General features: G+C 40.5%; 1 long non-coding RNA gene across 1 annotated transcript in view; it reads left to right on the top strand.

Moving 5' to 3' along the window:
• Window positions 1-6,612: 6,612 nt before the first annotated feature.
• The window catches only part of LOC122799213, a 235,000-nt gene continuing 218,267 nt past the window's right edge, over window positions 6,613-23,345 (top strand). Inside the window, exons 1-2 of the long non-coding RNA XR_006364442.1 lie at window positions 6,613-6,700; window positions 9,943-10,071. This is a non-coding gene — a long non-coding RNA (uncharacterized LOC122799213). The remainder of the gene's footprint in view (window positions 6,701-9,942; window positions 10,072-23,345) is intronic.

Genomic DNA, 23,345 nt, shown 5'->3' with positions numbered 1-23,345 from the left:
CAAATCCCGGATAGCCACATGCTCTTGGGATCTAAACCTCACCATAATGATAAATAGGACTTGCTGGAGGGATAGATTCCTGTCCCAGAGACTTCCCATGTTTTGGAACAGGATTCCAGTCTACATTAGGCAGAGCCCTTCACTAACACTCTTCAAGAGAAACCTTGACAAGTGGATGGGAAACAGAACATTTACCCTGGGGATCACTGCAGTGGCTCTGCTGAACAGAGGTACAGAGAACTAATGGCTGTGCTGGACAGAGGCACAGGGAACTAATCCAAGGGGGTGGCAAAAGCCAACACATTCTGGCTAGGCTTACATATGCCCTCAGGCAGATAGCCTAGTACTTACCTATGAACCTATATACCTACCACCCCTTGTCATTTGTAGCAATCTGTACACACAATTAACTTGTGATTTGTAGTGAGGCTTGCAAAACAGTTGTAGAAGTGTATTGAGGTAGGCATTACTGATATAATTTGGGGAAGGCAAATACTTTAGTGTAGTTATTGATAGTCACATTTACAGTCCTGATCACATTTACTTAGCTAATGACATCTTGACACCATCTGTAAAAAAGAAAATCATCTGGATTTGAATTCAGACTTCTCTTAGTGTTGGCAACCATCCAGAATTCTTCTGGACTGTCTGGAATTAAGGGACACTGTCTGGAATCTGGGGACTGCACTATATTGTCTGGAAAAAATCTTTTATTTTAATAAAAAAAAAAAAATTACTTTTTTTTAAAGGGTGTTCTTCTTTAAGAATGCCCTTTGCGTCTGGTCGCACTCGCACAGACTGTGAGACCAGACGCAACAGATGCAGAAGGCAGAAGCTGAGATTGTTTACGTCTTTGTTTTCTGCATGGGTGAATTTGAATTCCAGAAGGTGTTTGGACTGCTTAGCAGCTGCAGACCACCAAACAGTCGGACAAGTGAGAGGTATGTGTGTGTGTCTGTCTCTGGATGCATGTGTTTGTGTGTATATCTACTAGGGTTGTCACTCTAGGGGAGTTAGATTGGTATGAAATCATGAACAAGTCTTAGTTGGGAATAGCCATTTGGAAGCAGTTTGAAGATTACTACTGCATGATATTTCCAGTTTGTGTTCAGGAAGTTCACCCTATCATCTCCTAATTTTTGGTTACTGCATGATATTTCACAATATACATGCAGTAGTACATATACAATGATATGAACATATACATAATATGCTAGTATAGGATGATAGGAATAGTTGAATGTTGTAAATAGTTAATGGAATTTACTAAAGGCTGAAATATGATAATAATGATGGGGAGATGAATTCATATATGTATTGATTTCAAGGAGAAAGGAGCAAAGTCATCTAATTAAATGCTCTGGAAAACAAAAGGGGGATACATATTCATTTATTCATTCTTTGTTGATAGGGTTAGTCCCACTTAGCTAGTACCTCTTTTCAGGGGAGGCCTGTGGTATTTGGGAATTTTGGCTTGGGCATTGGGGAACTTTGGCTACTTTTCAAAAGGTGCCCTGGCAAGGGAGCCCGCAGGATTTTTTGCAGGGGGGTGCAAACCCAGATCCCCACCCACATAGCTCTGCCCGCCCCCTGCCAACACAGCCACGCCCAAGTCCACCCACCCCAAGCCCCGCCCACACAGCCATTCCAGTGTCCCATTACTTGGCTATTTCGCCCCATTTGCTGTAGACACTGTTCAAATCTGTGTGCATACTGTTTTATGCTTTAGTTCTACAATGATTACAGGCAGTTGGATTTAATTTACAACTTTTATTTCAAACATTATAGCCCAAACACAGACATTTACTAAACCTAAACAAAGCAATAGTCTTACAATGAAAACAGACTTGGCATTAAAGCTTCTCTACTTTTGAAACTCACATTCAATGAAACAGCATTGAAACCCACATTCAAAGAAAATGCATCTGGCCAGTGGCAGGTTATTTACCTTTGAACTGTTTTTAAGCAATAGTCTCCTTGCACACTGTTAGGGTCATGCAAAAGTTATTTGATTTACCTGATTGTCTTAATTATAATATATAATTGAATTATATCCCTTGTATTATACAGCAACACTTGTCTGAGTGTCTCTGCCGAAGTAAAAGTAATCTGAATAATTCCACATTAAAGATATCTGAAACTAATGAAGATGTTGTTGCTAGAAAACAACTGTATATTTCAGTGTTTCATCTACAAATTCAGTGCCTGCTGCTGTCAAAAATAAATTGCCTATGTTAAATTAAAAAAAATGGTAAGCTGGTACATTGCAATAGAAAATGGATGGCAAGCTGAAAAACAGGTTCATAGTTATTAGGCATCTCATCCAAAGAAGGACATCTTCAGGACTGCAGCATACAAATGTACATGCTGTAGGAATAGAACCTCAAGCCTCTACATTAAGATGCAAATATTCTACTTGTGGTGCTACTAACATAGCTTTAAAACTTTATACCACAATAGAGATACCATTTGCTAAACAAAACAGTTGCACATTGTAAATAGACTTGGCATGAGCAGCAGTAAACTTCGCTTCCCTTAACTCACAGTTCCTTGAAAATGCACTTGAAAATAAATTCCACCTGCTAACTCTAACTTGGGCATTTCACTTTCTCTCTCTCACAAACATACCACACCCCTCAAGGCCTCAACCTTAGTGCAAGAAATCTGGACAAAGCCTAAAATAAATAGGGACGGATTATAAATATGGCTCTCATAAACTTAGAAAATTGCAAGAGTAACAGGATTTGTGTTAGTATGCATTTTCCTAAATGATATGACGTCTAAAACTGAAATGTCTCATTATTTAGCAACTTCAATCCTTTTTAGAAGGAATATGGGGCAAAAATCTGGACATTCTGCAAAAACCTGGACAGCTGAGGGGTATGCTACCTCACACACACACACACACACACACACACACACACACACACACACACACACACACACACACACACACACACCAACTTCTTAGTGCAAGAAATACATAAAACAGATTTTTTTCAAAGTTACAACTGTAAACTCTGTGTGACCATGGTGTTGGTTTTTGACAGAAAGGTATAAAGGAACTCATGGCTATGTATATAGTTGAATCTCTCTGTACTGAACTACTCCCTACTGTAATGCTGCTTTAATAAATAGTGTTTGCATTCAGAAACTTTTACAGTTTTTATACTGAATTTTATAGTTACATGAATTAGAAAATAACCAGTTTCCTTTTCAGAGGCTAAGCTAAAAAGTCCACTCTTTACAAGCACTGCTTCCCCTGGAAGACCGATGACAGCACTCCTTTAATGCAGGATTTCAATACCTGCCACAAGTTCAGGTCTACCACCTTAGATGAAAGGGTGATGGTATCTACATATTCTTAAAGAACAATTCATCTCCAGACTTGCTAGGTGAGATAATGACGTGGAATTCCTCTACATCCAACTTAGCATTAACAAAACTCCTTACTGTGTCATACCTAACTATAGGTCCCCTCTATGTACCCCATCAGTCCATATCTCCTACCTAACTAATATGGTGGCCCTATGCATTAAGCCAATACCATTATTCTAGGAGACTTCAATCACGTTTTCTTCCAAAATTGCCATTTTGAGGAGGGATTATTAGGGGAGAGCAACATTTTGAGCCAAAATTGGGGACAATGGAGAGGTTTGAATATTCCTACATCTACAAAGCGATTTGCACATACCTCTCAACCTCTTAATGCAGGAAATCTGGACAGGGTCAAATATTGGGGAACACAAACACTACTAAAAATTGCTCTTGTATAAACTTAAGACAAGTGATAGAATAACAGGTTTTGCATTAGCATACATTTTTCTGAAGGTTATGACATCTGAAACTCAATGTCTCTCATTTAGTGACTTCATTCCTAAATTATTTGCTAGAAAATCACACATTGTATGAGGAACAAACCAAAAATAAGAAGCAAATATCAATTCATTCTGCAAAAATATGGACAACTGAGAGGTATAGTTCAACCGGGGCTGTCTAAGTTTGCTACCCTCCCCCCCTCACAAAATCATGGTCGAATGGAGCTTCCCCCCCTGCAGCCATTCCAATGTCCCATTCCTTGGTTATTTTGCCCCATTTACCATAAACACTGTAATGTGCATACTGCTTTACTTCTGCAATGATTTAGATTTCATTTGAAAGTTTTATTTTGCATTTTACAGCACAAACCCTAATATCTGTTAAGCAAAGCAATGCAGTCTCACAATGAAAATAGACTTAGCATTAAAACTTCTCTGCCCTTGAAACTCACATGCATTGAAACAGCATTGAACTGAAACCCACATTCAAAGAAAATACATTTTGCCAGTGGCAGATAAAGATTAAGTTTGGGCTATTTTCAAAATCATAGGCACCTTGAACGTGAAACATACACATGCTCTTTGATACACCTTCCTGACTGCATTACATTATATTCCTTGTACTCACATGCATTGAAACAGCATTGAATTGAAACCCACATTCAAAGAAAATACATTTTGCCAGTGGCAGATAAAGATTAAGTTTGGGCTATTTTCAAAATCATAGGCACCTTGAACGTGAAACATACACATGCTCTTTGATACACCTTCCTGACTGCATTACATTATATTCCTTGTACAATATAGTACACTTGTTAGAGGGCATTTTAAATGTATTGTTTTGAGCATTTTTCCAGTAAACAACGAAACAAAATGCATACACCAAATGACAAAACTGTCCAATTCGGAACATTTACATCATAAATAAGTCTACTCAACCTTCTATAGTCCACCAGTATCAGTAAATATGCACAATCTCTGAAGTAGTAAAATCCACATTAAAGAAATCTGTAACTAATAAAGAGGTTGCTGCTAACAAACAAGTTTATATGTCATTGTTTCATCTACAATAAAGTGACTTTTGCCCTTGAAGAATAAATTGCCTATGTTGCATGTATTAAAAAATGATAAGCTAGTAATACCACAATAGGGAATGGATAGCAAACTGATAACAGGTTCATAGTTACTAGGTATCTTTGCCAAAAGGACTGCAGCATCCACCCCTTGTATAACACAGTACAGCATCAGCAATGCATCTAACTACTGTGGGAGTAGAACCCACAACCTTGAGCATCAAAAGCAACCTGTTGTGCTATTAACAATGCAAGCAGACTAAGCATAAACAGCATTAAACTTTTGTTCCCCTGCAGCTCTCAGCTCCTTGTAAAATCTACTCGACACTCAGCTGTATCTCTGAACTATGCAGCACAAGAAATCTAGAAAAAGCCAAAATTTATTGGGGGGGTGGACAAAAGGCCAAAAACCAGGGACACATTTTAAACATTGCTTGTATAATGTTGGAAAGTTGCTAGAATAAAATGCTGCGTTACCACCATACATTTCACTGCCACATCTTGAACCCAGGGGACCCTGTGCAAAACAGAGCAACATACCACTATGCCAAATAAGCTGTTTTGTGAAAGAGGAAGATGGAAACTTAAATGGCTACCATCTAGTGAATCCAGTTCTCACCATAGCACAGCTGTCAACCTCTTAGCAAAAAACAACCGGACAAAGCTAGTATTGGGGGAATATAGCCCCCAAACATATTCAGTTCTTACCATAGCTCTCAACCTTAGCACAAAACCTGGATGAAGTCAATAATGGGGGAATACAGTCCCAAAAATGGGGACAAATTTCAAATAACCATCTTATACACTTAGAAAATTGCTATAATAAAAGCTTTTGTGTTACCATACACTTTCTGAAGAATATGAAGTCTGATATTCAAATGCGTGTCATTTTTAACATTTGTTAACCAGGAAAGTCTGACTTGGAACAAAAGCTAACTTTTAGTAGGTAAGGCACCCCAGTCAAGAATCAAACCACAGAACATGTAGCTGTCAGGCAACAATGCTACCACTGCATCAATCCACTACTGGCTTTGCAAGGGCACAAAAATACAGAAACCACAGATTTTATGAAGAACAGAAGCAACCAAGGTCAACAGTCTTTTCATATGGTAATCCATTAGCAGGAATTAAACATTAAAATGTCACCATTTAATGGCAAAAGCAATTAAAAGACTGCCAACTTACATATTCTTTTTCAGATATCTGTGGATGAACATGAAGACATTGTGTACCATCTCCCAAATGCTGGTCAACCCCTCAATTAAGCTATAAAGGAAATAAAAACGTTTGTCATTCCGACTCCTAGCAGCATCTGCTGCAGCTTATTTTATGTTTTTTCGACTGGTTTTTATTATCTTAAGTGTTTACTTTATTATAGGCAAAGTCTAAAATTTAATTTATTCTTCAGTTTATCGAACCTACCAGACACAGTAAGCCCAAAGGCCAAATGGCTTGTATGGATGCAGTTTATCACCATCCTCATAGTCACTGAAATTCTATTCAGTCTGTTTTAGTCATTTTTTTGCCATAGGCCCTTAAAATACAGATTTCTATTCTAAAAAAGGAACTGCACATTCTAGACAAAATGGCTTATCTCTGATGTAGCTTTTCTACATTTTCTTGAAAAACAGAATTTGCTGAACATAGTTATTAATTAACAGACCTGTACTAGCACATGATGTAGCTGGTAATACGGTTTTATTCATTGCTGTACATACTGCTTTGAGTTCATTCTCTCACATAATCCATGTTGTTTTGCAATGAGTTCTATTGAAAGATGCCACAGAATTTCTCTTACAATGGAATGAGGTATGTAATATACAGCTACTTTTATACTTTATTTGAAACAGGTACAATAAAAATATGGAGCTAAGCACACACACACACACACACACACACACACACACACACACACACACACTTAGGAAGGTTGGTAATGTGAGCATTGAGGAGAGTTAGGAATCTATCTGTTGACGTGTTGGGTTGAAACTGTGAACTGTTTCTTGTGGTCTTGGGTTTGATTCCCAATGTTTTCATGCACCTACTGTTCATCCCTGATTAGGTTACTTAACCAGACAGTACTCTGGAGTTTATGAAACTAAAATAGTGTTCTCAATTCTGTACATGACTGCATACCTGAAAACTCAAAGACTGAAAATGCACTTAAATGGATACAAACTAGTATTTGATGGTAGGGGAGATGAGCTTGAAACTGATTTTTTGTTTTGCTATGCAATATGTTGGTACATATTGGTTAAAGTAGGAATGTGTTTGCTTTGGGCATTTAGAAGACTGCCACATTAGTGTCTGGTTTCATATAGATAATGGTTAGTGATGGCTCCAGATGTCAATTCAAATGGGATGTGACTTTACTTGGAACAAAAACAGTCTTTAAAAGATTGGTGGAGTGGGCATTGAAAAGAATTTGAAGTCTGGTGGTTGGTGCAGCAGATGAAAGCTACAGGCTTTGGGAAGACTGTTTCATGTGGTCCAGGGTTTGGTTCTCATAGCCTTCATTTTTCCAATATGTGGCTCTGAGTGGATTGTTTAGCTGGACAGTGCTCTGCGGCTTTAGGGGAACTAGGATAGTCAATCTTGCACACCTATTGACCATCTGTTTGGTAGGGCAATCTGTGCTGACTAAACAGATGTCCATCAAAACACCATACAACAATGGTAGTGGCATCCATATATCAATAGTCAATATTTTTAAAATAAGAAAAACTCTTAATTGGATGTAAGAGAGTAAAGAGAATTAGAAGCATAGTTCAAAAGATATTTCTATTCAAACTAGAAACATGAAGTTCCATTGAAAGGAAATGGTGTACTTGTAGTTTAGTTACTTTAATAACACTGCTTTTTGTGTGTATATCAAATAAAATGAGCTTTCAGTCAGTAGTTTTCCTGTTTTCATACAACCATTCCTCTTAGGATTTTAATTATTATGGAAATCATGTTATAGGAATTAATAATAGCATGTGTATGTATGTAACTGATATAAGAAGTCTTCTTTAAAATGTGTTCCTTTAAATGTAAATTGCCACCATGGTAACAGTAAGAGAGGTAGTGTGTTTATATATTTAAAAATGCAAAAGTTACAAGTGGCTTTTTTTTCAAGAAACTAATTTATTTAAAATGCTATTATATTATTTGATTAAATACAAAGGAATATATAGCCCTAACAAGCTCTAGCTTTAAAGAAAAGACAAGGGGTACAGAAATCTTACAGAGAAACACTGCTGTAATGTCCAAAGTAATTGACTCATACAGTGATGATAAAGGTATGATACTTATGGTCATTGTTTATTATTTAATTTATTTAACATCCGTTTACTGGGAAAGTCGACTTTGAATGAGATGATTTTCAGTGAAGGCCCGTGGAAAAGCACTCCAGATACATGTCTTTGTAACATGGTAGGAAACAGGAGCACCCAGAGGAAACTCGCACAAATGCAGGGAGGACATGCAGACTGTGCACAGAAGGCACCACAGCCAAGAATCAAGCTGTAAAACCTCTTGCTATGAGGCAACGATGCAAACCATTGCACTGCTATGCCATTCAATATCAAAACAGAATATTAACCTTAACAAACATACTAGATTCTGGGAATTGGAGCTAAATTCTCTAGAAAGTATCCAAAAATTTTAACTTCAGATATGGAAGAAAACATAATAATGACAGGAAACTTTAATGGTATACTTAAAGAAAATGATACCAGTGCAGTTATCAAACCTAGAATTTCTGCAACAGTGAAGAATTTAGTAAACTTTAATGACTTTATCTTAGAAACAGCATGTGTACCCCTGGTAGTAACAGGAAATATACAGATGAGGAAGAAAAAAAACACTATTAGAAAATTAAAGAGCAGAACAGTTGCTTAGAAAATGAAAAAGTAATTGATGCCTTTTAAACAAGGAAATAGAAAAAAGTATATAACATTTGTTAATGGAAATAAAGGCACAAAATAAAAGGTTGAAGGAAAATGAAGCTCCAAGTAATGACAGCATCACTTTTTTTTAATTATATAAAATATTACCTCACAGTGTTTTACCTCTCTTACAGAAAACATTTACAGAGACTAAACTGCATTTAACATACATCCATCATGGAAACATACACAATTTGTCCTTTGCTAAAACAGGATAAAGATCCATCTTTGGGTTCTTCTTCTAGATGTATGACACACACACACACCTTACTCACTCTGACAAGCGTCCCTGTTATCTCCCAGTCGCAGCTAAGGTAAACCCATCACAAAACTGAAACCGTCTGTTTCAGTTCCTGCTCACAAACCTGAAACTGTCCGTTTCAGTTCCCGCTCGCAAAACTGAAACTATGCGCACTGAGTGATGATGTCAGCACGCATCTGTGCCTGGACTTGAAGGGCGTTCTTAAAGAAGAACGCCCTAAAAATAAAAAATATATATTTTTTTAAATTTTAAACTAAAAGGAGATTAACTAGTCAGCCGATTCCAGGGGGGTGCAAGTGCACCCCCTTGCACCTGCCTGCAGGCGCCCTTGTGCCCTGGGATGTTTTACATCCACCTAAGCTACCACCAACTCAAGCAGATGGGACATTGGTTTAACATTTCATCAGAAAGATAGCACAATCAGGTGTGCAGCACCCCCCTTATGCTTCACTGCATGTAAGAAATATTAGCAAGTGTGATGTGAGGTTTGTTTGAGATTGTAGCGAATTATGGCTAATTGCAGTGTAAACCCCTGAATTGGACTGCAGCTAAATGTATTAATAATTTTTGATAGGTTATATAAGGGGAAATGGCCCAGTGATTGCTTTATGCTGCAAGTTCATCACATATATATAGAATATTCTGCAATGTTTGTCAATAAAATTATTTGCTCAAAACAGAGGTAGGAGTCCCACACATGGGTTGGGAATGTAGTTGAGAGCTTAGCTGCTATCAAGCGGCCTTGCTAGCATTCAAGGGCCAGGATCATAAGGAAGGTAGGAGGGACAGATGTAATGTGTTGCGCAATGTCCAACAGGAGTCTGAATGGCCCACTAACAACAAGTTTTACTTTGTTTCAGCATATGGCCAAGGAAGCGGGGGAACAAGGAGTGAATCCTATTAGCATGGCTTGGTGGCTAGTGGAAAGGACATGAGGAGCCAGAGGGAGAGCCTATTGTTCAACTAGGGTCAAAATGGATCCAGGACATGTAAGTGGTCATTCAACATTACAACAAACAACAGGAGGGGAAGGATCTTGAAGGGCAGGCCAGGCACACTGGTGGGCCTCCGTTCTAATGAGGAGGTCAAAGAAGAGGGAAAACTTCATGCATTCGATATGGTTTATAGGTTGCCTAAAGGGGATGTATATAGTAACAGATGAAGTGCATTGATGAGCCAACTGAATTCCCTTCTGAATGAAATGGGAAGGGAGGATGACAGCCAACTCTGTGTATGTGGAATGTACTGGGCTCACTGTTTTTATTTGATATTTCCCTGGTAGTTTGAGAGATTGGATGGTTGCAGCTGAGCCTGAGACAGTGTGAGGTCTTCCAGATTTGACAGTGTGTTTTTCACAGTTTCCAGTAGTGTTCATACTTGTTTTGGTTTATTCACATAAGCACATTTATTTCTGATAAATAATGATGCATGATAAGGAGTCATGGCAGCTGCAGCATTATCTTTGTCTACTTCTATGTTTATATGCTTTACCAAGTGACTAGGGAAGTGTCAATATCATGGCTTAGCATGAAAACCATGATGATAATGGGACTGAAGGCGATTGTGCTCCAGGTAATTTAGAAGTTGTCTGTGAATTATTTAATCAGACTCAGACACCTAGAGAGTGTTGAAACAAGAAAAATCGATCAGTACATAGAATATTAGTTGAAAAAATATATATATATATAGAAAGAGAGAGAGAGATACATATATGTATACACACACAGACACACCACAAACACACACATAGTTAGGTTCCCTGCAGAATGTTGAGTCTGTGTTTCGACAACAGCTCTTTATTCAACTGTATATGATTGACTAAATAGCTGGTAGACAGATGTGTGAAATCACAGATGAAGGGCAGATTACCAGTTTACCATTTTTTATTTTAAATAGGCAATTTATTCTTCAAGGGCAGCAGGCACTGAATTTGTAGATGAAACACTGAAATATAAAGTAGTTTGCTAGCAGCAACCTTTTCATTAATTACAGATTTCTTTAATGTGAAATTATTCAGATGACTTTTACTTAAGCAAAGATTGTGCTTATTGACTGATATTGGTGGGTTGTAATGAGAGAAGTTTGAGTGGCCTTTTATGGTTCAAATGTGCCGAACTGGGCAGTTTTGTCATTAATGGTTCATATGTTTTGTTGCATTGCTTACTGGAAAAATGTTCAAAACTATAAATTTAAAACATGCTTTAATAAGTGGTGCTGTATTATACAAAGCATATAATTTATCATATATTATAATTTAATACAATCAGGAAGGTGAATCAAAGAACTTTTGCATGGTCCTAAAAATATGTGCAAGGGGATGTGATATGAAAACAACCTAAAGGTAAATTTAATCCGTCAGTGACCAGATGCATTTCTTTGAACATGGGTTTCAATGCTGATTCAGTGAATGTTAGTTTCAAAGGTATAGAGGAGAGAAGTTTTAATGCTAAGTCTGTTTTCATTGTGACGCTGTATTGCTTTGTTTAGCAAATGTCTATCAGTGTCTGTGCTATAAAATTTGAAATACAAGTTTTAAATTAATTCCAAATATTTGTAATCATTATAGAAGCAAAGCACAAGACAATATGCATACTGAGAGGTTTGAACAGTGTTTATGGCAAATGGGAAGAAATGGAAAAGTAGCCAAGTAATGGGACACTGGAATGCCTGTGTGTGTGTGTGTGTGTGTGTGTGTGTGTGTGTGTGTGTGTGTGTGGGTGGGGGCTATCAAATTTACATGCATTTTGCTTTCACGACATGTCCAGAATTTTTAACATGGAAAGTTGGCAACCCTAACTTCTCTGTACTTTGACTAGAAGCTTGTCGCTTTTGCACAGTGTGCCTCAGAGAAATCTAAGCTGCAGTGGTATTTTCCACACTCTGTACTGTCCAGAGTGCTGATGGCTGTGCATCACTGCTGAACCTGTTTGCATGAAGGAAGGTGTACTACATGAAATTTTTCACCGTTTTCCTTAAGCAGAGAACTGTGTTTGCTTGGCACTTAACTTCAGACAAACTGGGAAGGCTAGGCCATCAGTTATTTATGTAGTAAAATTTTGGCCCCAACATTCCAAATGTAGATCATACTAACTGCCAGCAATTTCTCCCATAACTTATCTTGCAAGCCTGGCACATGAAACATTGACAACAAACAGTTGTATTTTGCAGTTAACCCCAATCAGGACAGTTAATATACAACCCTAGTTGCATACAGGTTGACAGTGAGCACCAGTGGAAACTGCTACTTCTCAAGTCCAAGTTAAATTCCTGAAATTCAAATCACATATGTACTAATACTTTTATCCACGCAAATCAGCTTCTTGGTGAAGCACTTTATGAATAGGTTTATAGCATGTCTAACTCTGGTTGATGGGCTATAATCCTTCAATACAGGTGGAGTGGTGCAGCAGTAGCATTGTCACCTCACAGCAAGAGGATCTCCAATTCAATGTTCGGCTAGGGTGCCTTCTCTGTGGAGTCTGCATGTCCTCCCTGCATTCGTGTGGGTTTCCTCCGGGTGCTCCGGTCTCCTCCCACCTCACAAAGAAATGCATCTGGAGCGTTTTTACCCGGACCTCTGCTGAAAATTAGCTTTGTTCCAAGTCGGACTTTCCTGGTTAACAAATGTTAAATAAATAAAATAAATACATGGATATGCATTCAAGAGAAGGGCAATGACATGTACTTGACTGAACACATACTTTCTGATATTCATGTTACCCTGCAACAATGCACTTACAAATGATATATCAGTACTTGAGCCATTGTCAGACTCCAGAATTACATAGCCTAACTGCATTGCTACATTTGGTATGAGTTTATTGTAACAGTAGACACTGATCATCCATGATCACATCCCATTGATATTGTCCGTAATTTGTATTAAGGTGGACAGATCTTCATCTGAATATGGAGACGCATAACTCCATCATTGCACAACTGGTGTTTCCAAATTGTGTGTATATCTGTGTGTATCAGTGTCATTGTCATCTATGCAACACCCTGGGAAACAGGTACATGTCTGTCTCACTTCTGCAATATGCATTCATGACAGCTTATTTCATCTAGGTTGCCAGGATGTATTTATATGTATTTTTGCAAATATCACAAGTCCAGTCTTTGCACCCAAGTCTCATAAAAGTGCGTGTTACCTCCAACACTATGATAATGGCATCTGCTATAAAGTGCAATGAGGTACTGTTAAAGTCAGACTTCTATGGTGGTGTGAGCATTAAGTACCATGTTCTCTAACTTGTGTAACTAGTTAGGTAGGGGTTCTGATCTCACATTTGTCAATCTGAGTGCATATTTGTGTCTGTGTCTTCATTCAGCTGTCAATCTGGAGACAGTTTTAAACCAGGATGTGAGTCCACAGCTATGTCAGTCACTCATCCCAAACATCTTCTTCTTAACATACACTAATGATGTCATCCTCTATAAAGTGCACTCTGAGGCTATTAAAGTCAGACACATGGTGGTGTTACTGTTATGTTGTATGGAATGCACCTTGTATGCCCTTCTATTCATCTGTTGCCATATTCATAAAATGAGGGAGATCTCTGCAGCAGGTGACCCAACATTGGCCAGTATACAAGTCTTTTACTACTGTAAGATGTGTGGTACATTGCATGTAAGTTGCTGTTGTATGCCAATCATACTAACTGCCAGCATGCATTTACCTCAGAACTTCTCTGCTGCCAGTCTGGAAGCTACCTTGAATGTTGGTCTGTTTATTGAGCCATTTGTCAGTCTGTGAATTCTCCAATATGTGCTTCATTGGGGAAATCTTGTTTCTTCTACCACTGTTTAGTGGTAGGGTTCATGTCATCCAAAAAGGCAAACGCCAGTGTGGAAGTCGAATTCCACATAAAGATAGCCATCTTCATGTCTGTTCTGCCTTGGGCCTACCCACAATCACAGGTCTTGCCCCATTTGCCAGGCCTTTATACCCAAGACATGTAGAAGTCGGCTTTCCTCCTTAGCCATTTACTTGGAAAATCAGTGCTTAAAGTTATTAGCAAAGAGCATGATAGCGGGATCCTTGGGGCTCGAGGTTGAGTTAATCACTAAGCAGAAGGCCAAAAAGTCTAGGCCTGAAGCTACTACTATGCCTCTTCATGTGGATGTCTGTCTTGAGTCAAATGAGAGCCCAGAGATATGTCCATTTCCCAGATTACTGGCTGAGCCCGAGGTTGAAGCTGCCTTGGATCCGGCCAGTGGCACGTCCTCAGAGGCTGAGCAGGCATCCATCCAAGATGTACAGGGGGAACTGAGGCTCATATTAACCAAAGTTCCTAAAGGGATGTCCTGGTGTGGGGGAAAATTCACTTGGATATCATTGAATGTAGGCCTATGTCTGGCCCTCCAACATTACATATGGCAGACCTGCATCAAATGAAAAAAAAAAAAACAAAAAAAAAACATTTGCTCCCTCCAAAGGAATCTCGTAGTGACTAGGAACAATTCACCCAAGGTCTTTTCAAGGCCCTTATGGCCCTCAAGCCCCCCTCTGGGGTTTCATTCCTTACTCCACCATGCACAGCATCTCCACAAAAAAAAAAAAATTCAGAGAAGAGGTTTCCTCAAATGAAGAGGCCTCCTCAGAAGAGGAATCTCTGGCCTACTCCTCACAGATCCCCTCCCCTTTAGATTATGCTTCCCTGGAGGAGGAGGACTCCAATGGAACTGACTAATCCATGGAAGAACTCTCTTTTGGTGAGATCCTAGTTAAAATGAGAGAACATTTCAAATGGGATAGCATTCAGGTATCTGAAGTACAAAAAAGATACTACAACCTTCTGCAGGTGGAATTGCCCAGCCCTTCAGCTATTCCTCCTATATTACCTGCTTTTCTGGATGCCTTCGCTTCTGCTTTGAAGGCCCTAGATTCCCAACCTTCTGATCCTAAGAAGCCTGACCATTTTTAAAAGGTCCCTAAGGAGTATAAGTTCTTGTTTAAATTGCCTTAAGTAGATCCATCAGTGATATCAGTGGCTACAGGCAAACCATCCAGATTATTGACTTCAGTTTCTCTTCTTCCTTCAAATAAGGACAGCAGGAACTTGGAAAGACTAGGCAAGAAAGTGTGCACTTCACCCATCTTGGCATTTTGAACCATTAATTATCAGACACACATGACTAAATTTGCCTTGGACTTTCTCTCTCAGTGCTCACAAGTCATTTCAGATTTACCAGACTCAGAAAATAAGACATCTGATGTTAATCTTCATTCCTTCCTTATTGATGGGTGTTGGTTCTGTCCTCGGAACTGATTCAGTCTTATAACAAGCTCGTGCCAGCCAAAAAACTCTCAAGCTAAGCTTTACCCATAGTACCCCTCTCCCAGTTAGCCCAGATCTCATTTGCCACATAGCGATCAAGACGTGTCAAGCCAGCTCTCAGCTAAGTACTATATGAATCATTACATTGAAAACCTTTTTTTTTCCCACAGACTTTCATTAATTATTTCTCATAAGACTTCTCTTCTTAGTCACTAACCTTTTTAACCACTTTTTCTGAGAAACTTTCTTCTTACCTCCTTACCAACTCAGTAATCTTGCTACCATCATTCCCTCCCTCCCTCCCTCCAATTTCTTCTCCCCACCTCTAAGGTAATCTTCATTCCATTGTTAGTATTTTTTCCCCTACCTTTAAAAAAAAAAAAAAAATTGTTTTCTATCCTTTTGCTATACAGTTTATGTTGGTATTTCTTTTCTGCTATGATTGTTGATACTTGTTAGACTAATGACTCAACTTGTTTTCCACCATGTCAGAGGAAAAAAGGGACAACCGGTTTTAAGCAATGTGACCAATGTGGTCGCAAAATGCCTAATTCAGACACCCATGTTTTTTGTGTATATTGTCTGGGTGTCCCACACCTATCTGTTCAGCCTCCTTGTGACATATGTAAAGGGTTCAGCTCTTGTACCTTAAAGGAGAGGAAAAACAAGTTGATATTTAAGGGCCTTTTAAAAACACCTTTCTCAGAGGCTATTTCTGGGTCAGAGGGCTCATCCCCTCCAAAGAGAGAACACAAAAAAGATCTCACTCTGTTCCTTACTTACCCTCTGGTGAAAGGAAGTCTGCACCTAAACCAAAAATGCCCAAATTGACACCAACTGCTTCAGCTCCAGGGCCTCAACTGCCCTCCATGGTGCCATCTTCAGTACTGAAGCTCTGCATGTTTTCACTTCGGTGCCGTCTTCAAAAAATTTGACCCCAGCATCAGCCACGGCACCAACAACTTCTACGGCACCAACTGAGCCTCCAATTTCTGTTCCACCCTATTCGGCACCAACAATAATTAATCCAGCAGTGGACACTTTCCCCCGCCCCATACATGTTGCTGGTCTTGAGGCCATGGGGCCGATAGGACAGTCTGCTCAGATCTGATACTCGCCTATGGCGGATCCTTTCTTTGGGCAGCAGTTTAGCCCTTTTTTGGAATGGCCTGGTTCCCCATCGGGAATATTGACCTGATCTACCAGGAGCCTCTTGGAATTGGACATGGTGTGTCTTGTGGATCAGCTGCTGACTGCCAGAGGGATTCCAACACCTTCCAGAACTCTCCTCCCATCTGGAGTTGGGAGTCTTTCTCCACGGACTCCAACATATTCTCCTCCTTTGACCTCATTGCAGGCATCAAAGCACTCAGCACCAACACCTCTTTCGCTTCCCACTTCTTTGGTTCCACTGGTGGGTCTCACCATGATTCCAGAGCTGACCCTTTGGTCTTTGGCTAGTTCAGAGCTGAGTCATCCTCAAGATTGTGACTGGACTCCAGGCACCATGACCACTAGTACAGCGCCTGTTTTTTCTACGGTGCTGTCTACTATGGTTCCGAGAGTCCTGACAGTACCGAGCCCTCTTGAGGCTACTTCCTTGGGAGTGGGCCCGTTGAAGCAGGGCGTGACCCCAGTTCTGAGGTTGTCCTTCTTGGTTCCGGGCTCCCATCCCCTCTTCAGGTAGGCCAGCTTTCCAAATGATGGAGAGGGCCCTTGCCTCTGTAGCCAAACCGTTAGCATCGGAATTCCATATATGTCCTCCCTCTGAAACGCAGCTGACACAGACCAGCACATTGGAACATTGAGCACAAGAGTCTCAAGCTACCCTATGACTGGGTGCCCCCTCTTCAGAGTCCTCATCAGAAGCCCCTGCTGAAGAGGTTCCACATAAGAGGACGTGCAAGAGGAAGCATGTGGACTCCCTTGAGGAGTCCCTCACCATAGATATGGACTATGATGAAGGGGAGAGGTCCCCATGGTCGCCCCTGAGGATGTCTCCTTTGGAGACATACTGGAAATCTTGAAGCAGCAGGGAGTCTGGAAGCCCACCAACCCTTCCTCCGAGGAGTCCATATTCTTGCAGGCTTTTCATGCTTGACCCTTTACTTCCTGGGTGACCCTGCCTGCAGACGAGCTAGTCCAACTCATCGTGCAGTGCACATGGAAGAGTCCTGATACCATTGCACTAATCCCATGAAGACCAGACAAAATTTTATCCCCACCAGAGGAAAGTCCAAGGGCCTACCAGTAGACGCTATGATGGTGGTGACGGCCCCTAGAAAATAGCTCACAGAGGAGAGCCAGACTATCCACCCCCAAACAGAGAATCTCGGGCAGTGGACAGGTTAGGGAAGTGAGTGTTTGTCTCATCGAACTTTGCCATTTGGTGTTTGAACTATTTGGCACATTTTACTAGGCTTCAGAGAGACCTAGTCTCAGAACTCTCCAAAACCTTAGCAGAAGCTGTCTGACGAGGTACGTGACAAAAGTTGCCTTGCAGCTTGTGACTTTGGAATCCATATCCTACTTGTCCATGCGGTTAATTTCTCATGCTACTGAAGGGGCGGCCAGAGCTGCAGGTTCAGGCATTGTCATGAGACATCATGCCTGGATGTGCCTTTGTGACTTTGTGGACCCTTTTAAGTTCTTCCTTTCTTAACACTCTAGTGGAAGCTTCTTCGCTTTTTAGCCCAAAATTAAAAGACTTGTTAGCCAAGTGTGAAAAGGATGGCAAGACCTTGTCTGCTGTGGGCATATGTTCTTCCACCCCCCCAATGACCTTACTCTAGGAATCAGAGGAGTGGAATGTGGCACAAGAAATCCCAGGGTCCTTTCTGTGACACCTGTGGTGAGTTTACTTCCCGACACAGGGGGGAAGGGGACTCTTCCAGAAGATGCCCCTATGGAGGCAGAGGGGGCCCATGTAACCTGGGGTCCAGGGATTCCTTCTCTGGACAGCCCTACCAGTGCTCCTGAAGAGTGCCCAATTGCTTTCCTCTGGAAGCAGTCGGGGGACGTTTCTCAATGCACCACCCTGCCTGGCAAACAATAACCACAGATTCTTTGGTGCAGAAGATCATAGCCAGAGGTTACCACATACCATTCAAAATGTACCCAAAGTCATCAAGACAAATTCCTGATGTTCTACTTAGTCAAAGGGAAGCAGGAGCTCAAGAGATAAGAAAGTCATCTCAAAAAAGAGTCATCCAAGCAGTCCCACCAGACCGAATAGGATCCAAATTCTACTTAAGATTCTTTTTAGTGCCAAAAAGGACTGGGAACTGGAGACCAATTTTGGATCTCAGCATTCTGAACAAATTTGTCCACCAAAATTCTGGATGGTCACAGTTCAGTCTATCCTCCCCTTTCTGGAGAAAGACAATTGGATGTGCTCAGTAGATCTTCAAGATGCATAATACCACATAAAACTGGACAAATGCTCCAGAAGATTCATTTGCTTCTGGCTGGGAGCCAATTATTACCAATTCCAGGCACTTCCCTTTGTACTCTCTACACATGGCAGTGGTAACAGCTCACTTGAGACTGCAAGGATTCCAGGTGTTTCCGTACTTAGACAATTGGCTCCTTACCAACCCCACCAAGCATCTACTGGTGACAGCTCTAAACTAAACTCTAACACTGGCAGAATACCTAGGAATCTCTATAAACAGGGAGAAATGCAAGCTGACTCCTTTACAAACTTTGGAATTTATAGGAGTAACTTTCAATGCCCAATCTTGCCTGGTCTCCCTCCCAGATCACAGACTGGAAAGGATAAGGTCCCAACTGCGGGTGATACTCTCTCAAGACCAAGTTTCAGCTCGGGCAGTCCTCCAACTTCTAGGATCAATGGAAGCATCAATTACAATAGTTTCTCTAGCAAGACTACACATGAGGCTTCTTCAATGGCTTCTACTAATGCAGTGTTATCCTTCGCATCATCCTATGTCCTTTCAGATCTGCATAACAAAATGATGCAAACAAGATTTAATTTGGTGGATGAAGCCAGAGAAAGATTTATGGAGTCACTCTTTTCTCTTCCCAGGGCCATAGTGACCATGGATGCTTCCCAGATAGGGTGGGGTGGGGGCCTTTTTCAGGGAAAGACGGTCCAAGGCACATGGTCAAATATAGAGGCCTATCTTCACATCAGTGTTTTGGAACTGAGGGCAGTCTTTCTAGCATTGCAAGAATTCCAGTCTGTCCCCCTTTCAGGGACAATTGCTATCCAGTCTGACAACATGTCAGTAGTCTGGTACATCAAAAACAAGGAGGAACCAAGTCCTACCCATTGTGTCGAGAGGCCATGATAATTTGACAATGGGTGATAGCTTCCAAACACTTTCTGATTGCAACACATATTCCCAAGATTTCCAGCATGATTGCAGACAAGCTGGGCAGATGTATCCTACTGCCTCATGAGTGGTCCCTCAACCCAATTATTGGGGTGAAGATTTTCAGCCACTGGGCCAGCCTTGCTGTGACTTATTTGCCTCTCCAGCAAATGACAAATGCAGCAGCTACTTTGCCCTAATTCCCCCCACACGGGGAGCTCCCAAGGGATGCTCTGATACACAATTCCCACCACAGGACTTCTGTATGCTTTCCCTCCCCTTCCCCTGATTCCTCAATTTCTAAAGAAGGCCCTTCAGCTGTGAAGCAGAGTAATCCTTAATGCACCCTGCTGGCCCCGACAGGTTTGGTTTCCCTTCCTTTGGCCTCACTTAGTATACCAACCATGGATTCTGGATCCAACTCCAGAAATGATGTGACACCCTCAAGGGTTGACTCACCCAAACATATCCAGTCTCAAGCTGATAGCTTGGTTTCTCCACTTCCAGTAATTGCCAGTCAGAATAACCTTATCTCCCCTGAACTTGATATACTTCTGGCTTCGCATAAATCATCAACCAGGAAAATCTATCTTAGCAAGTGGAAGAGATTCCTTATTTGGTCCCAACAAAGAGAACTAGACCCTCGCTCAGCTCCTGTTAGTGTGGTTTTGGATTATCTGTCAGGTCTTTTTCATTCAGGAGCAGCCATTCAAGTACATTTGGCTGCTATCTCAAACTTCCATAATGGATTCCAAGACTCATCCTTAATCTCCCAACATCTTTGTATACCTTCTTGAAAGGGGCCTCGCATATCAGACCACTCTTGAATGAACCAATCGAGCCTTAGAGTTTAACACTAGTACTGCAATCCCTGACACAATTATCTTTCAAACTGGCTGCACCTACGATATAAAGTTCTTATCCTGGAAATCACTACTTTTAGTAGCCATCACCTCAGCAAGATGCATATCCGAGCTTCAGGCCTTGTGCATAAAACGCCCTTACATGGTCATAAGGACAGAGTATCAATCCGGACTAACCCTTCTGTCAGTTAACCAGACAATTGACCTACCAGTCTTTTTTCCTAACTACTCAAATAAAGGAGAATACTGTCTTCATTTGCTGGATGTACATAGACAATTATGATTTTATCATGACAGAACTAAATCTGTACGTAAATCGGATCAGTTGTTTCCTATTCAGACCCTAAACTGGGAAACTCTGTTTCTAAAGTGATGTTATCTAAGTGGTTGAGAAACTGTATATCCTTGGTCTACCAACATAATAAAATTCCTCTACTGAGTGAGGTCAAAGCACACTCCACCAGCTCAGTGGCAACTTCTATTGCTTTTCATTCAAAGGCTTCAATGGATGATATCTATGCAGCTGCCGCTTGGGCTACCCCTCATACCTTTATCACTCATTACAAATTGGATTTGGTCTCCAGGGGGAGAGCATCCTTTGGTTCAATGGTACTCAGGAACATCCTTCCATAAGGGCCTCCTAGGACATAAAGTAGCTAGGGACTATGTCCCATCAGTAAGGAATGAATGAAGATTAACAACATCAGATAAAGAAGTTATGTTGTTACCATAACATTCCATTTGTGTTGTTTATCTTCATTCATTCATTACGTCCCACCCTCCTTCCCCCTCCAAAGGGCTCCTGGAGGATTGGACTTGGTCCAAATCCCACATTAGGGGACCTGCTCAGAAAAAGCCTCTGCTTTCTTTATCATGGGCAAACTCGATCTGAAGTAACAGGGAGAGTGGCACTATGGGTAACGCTTAGCTCAAGAGTTTTTTGGCTGGCGCGAGCTTGTTATAAGGATGACTCGGTTCCGAGGACAGAACTGACACCCATCAGTAATGAATGAATGAAGATGAACAACACAGATGGAACATTATGGTAAGAACATAACTTCTTTTTGTGGCTGTAACCTTGCTGGGAGCTTTCTCATAGGTAGTCTGCCACTCCATCAAATGCAGCTATGATGCTGCAGAAGACTCTGCCAGGGCAGCTGCATCTGGTTCTGTCTTAAGGAAATTCTCCTGTTTAAGACTTCATCCTTTAACAGAATATATCAAATCCAAGTTTATGGATGCCCATTTGGACAATTCTGCTCTATTTGGTCCTGCAGCTGCTAGTCTATTTAAATCTCCGCAGGAAAGGGGTAAAGAGATGCAAGAATTTAAACACATCTTGGTATCTCCATCACCTAAATTCCAGAGAAATTATCCAACAAGGGCTGCTTTTGTATGTAAGCCCTCCTGCCCTCCTCCACCTAAAACAAAAAGGGATGGAAGGAGGCCTTAACAGTCCAGGGCTGCTGCTGCAACTCTGGTTCAGAAGCGGCCCCTTCCAAACAAGCCTGGTTTCCTCTGACTTTCCAGTTCAACCCACTCACATTCCACTTTGGCAGTGCCTTTCTTTATCTCTGCCACTCTGGAAAAGCATAACTCAAGGCTCTTAGGTCCTCTCAATCATTCAAAAATGGTATTTTCTGGTATGGGATTCCCTCCCTTCCTTCAAGGGTATTCCCCAACCACCAAAAGAACAACTACCCTCCTTCCCCAAGGTACGTCTAGACCTATGGAGACAAGGAACCATTCAGAAGGTCCTCTCAAGGCTAAATAAGTAAGAGGTTTCTACCTCAGAATGTTCCTGGTACCCAGAAAGGATGGTCCTTGAAGGACCATCTTAAAGCTGTCTCATCTCAACACCTTTCTAAAGGTACCATCCTTCCGAATGTTAACTTTTCAAACTTTGTTCCCTCAAATTCTACCACAAGCCTTCTTTGCCTCTTTGGATGTCAAAGACACATACATATGCATTCCAATACACCCCAGCTGCAGGACGTTTTTACATTTTCCTTTTGCTTCCTGGCATTTTCAGTTCTCTGCCTTGCCCTTTGGACTTTCTACAGTGCCAAGGGTGTTTGCAAAATACCTAGCTCCTGTGATTGCCTATTGCAGGCTTCAGGGCATTCATGTTTTCCACCAACACGCAAAAAAAGGTGACTCAACTGACTTGAAAAACAAACCAAAAGCTCCAAAAGAAAGTCAGTAGAGGAACTGCAACCACGCGAACACTGTAGGTGAAATAAATCGCTAAAAATAGATTTTATTAACGTTCATAAAATACTCTTAAATGTTTTCGTCATGCAGTTGCTTGACTTCATCAGATAAAAAACACTGAAATACCAACTCATCTTGTATAGTCTTGATGAATTAATTAAACAATTAGTATTTAAAATGGCAATGTCCATCTTGAGAGGTTCTTCATTTATAAACATATAAAAAAATTCTTGTATACATTAGTATACTTATTGTGTTGATAAAAGTTAGTAAAATTCATAAAATTTGTGAACATTTATATAAAATATTAAATAAGAATGATGAATAATAATAAATGATAATAAATAAGCATGTGTATTGTTTATCATTATATAATACTATATTAAATATGTTTAGAAGAGAGTTGAAAATGTATTTGTTACATTAGCTTCATGTAAATAACTAATATCTAATTATATATGTGCAAATAATATTTTCATATTCTACCTGCTTTTAACTTGAGAAGTGGAGCAATGGAAATAGTGTCATTTAAACCTGGAAACCTGTTGGCTTCTAATGTTATCTGCCA

This window comes from Protopterus annectens, chromosome 4.part0, assembly GCF_019279795.1.
Source record: "Protopterus annectens isolate FY-2018-M chromosome 4.part0, PAN1.0, whole genome shotgun sequence".
NCBI lineage: Eukaryota > Metazoa > Chordata > Ceratodontiformes > Protopteridae > Protopterus > Protopterus annectens.
The sequence above is the reverse complement of the archived record's forward strand: the minus strand, read 5'-3'. Positions and strand labels throughout refer to the sequence as shown.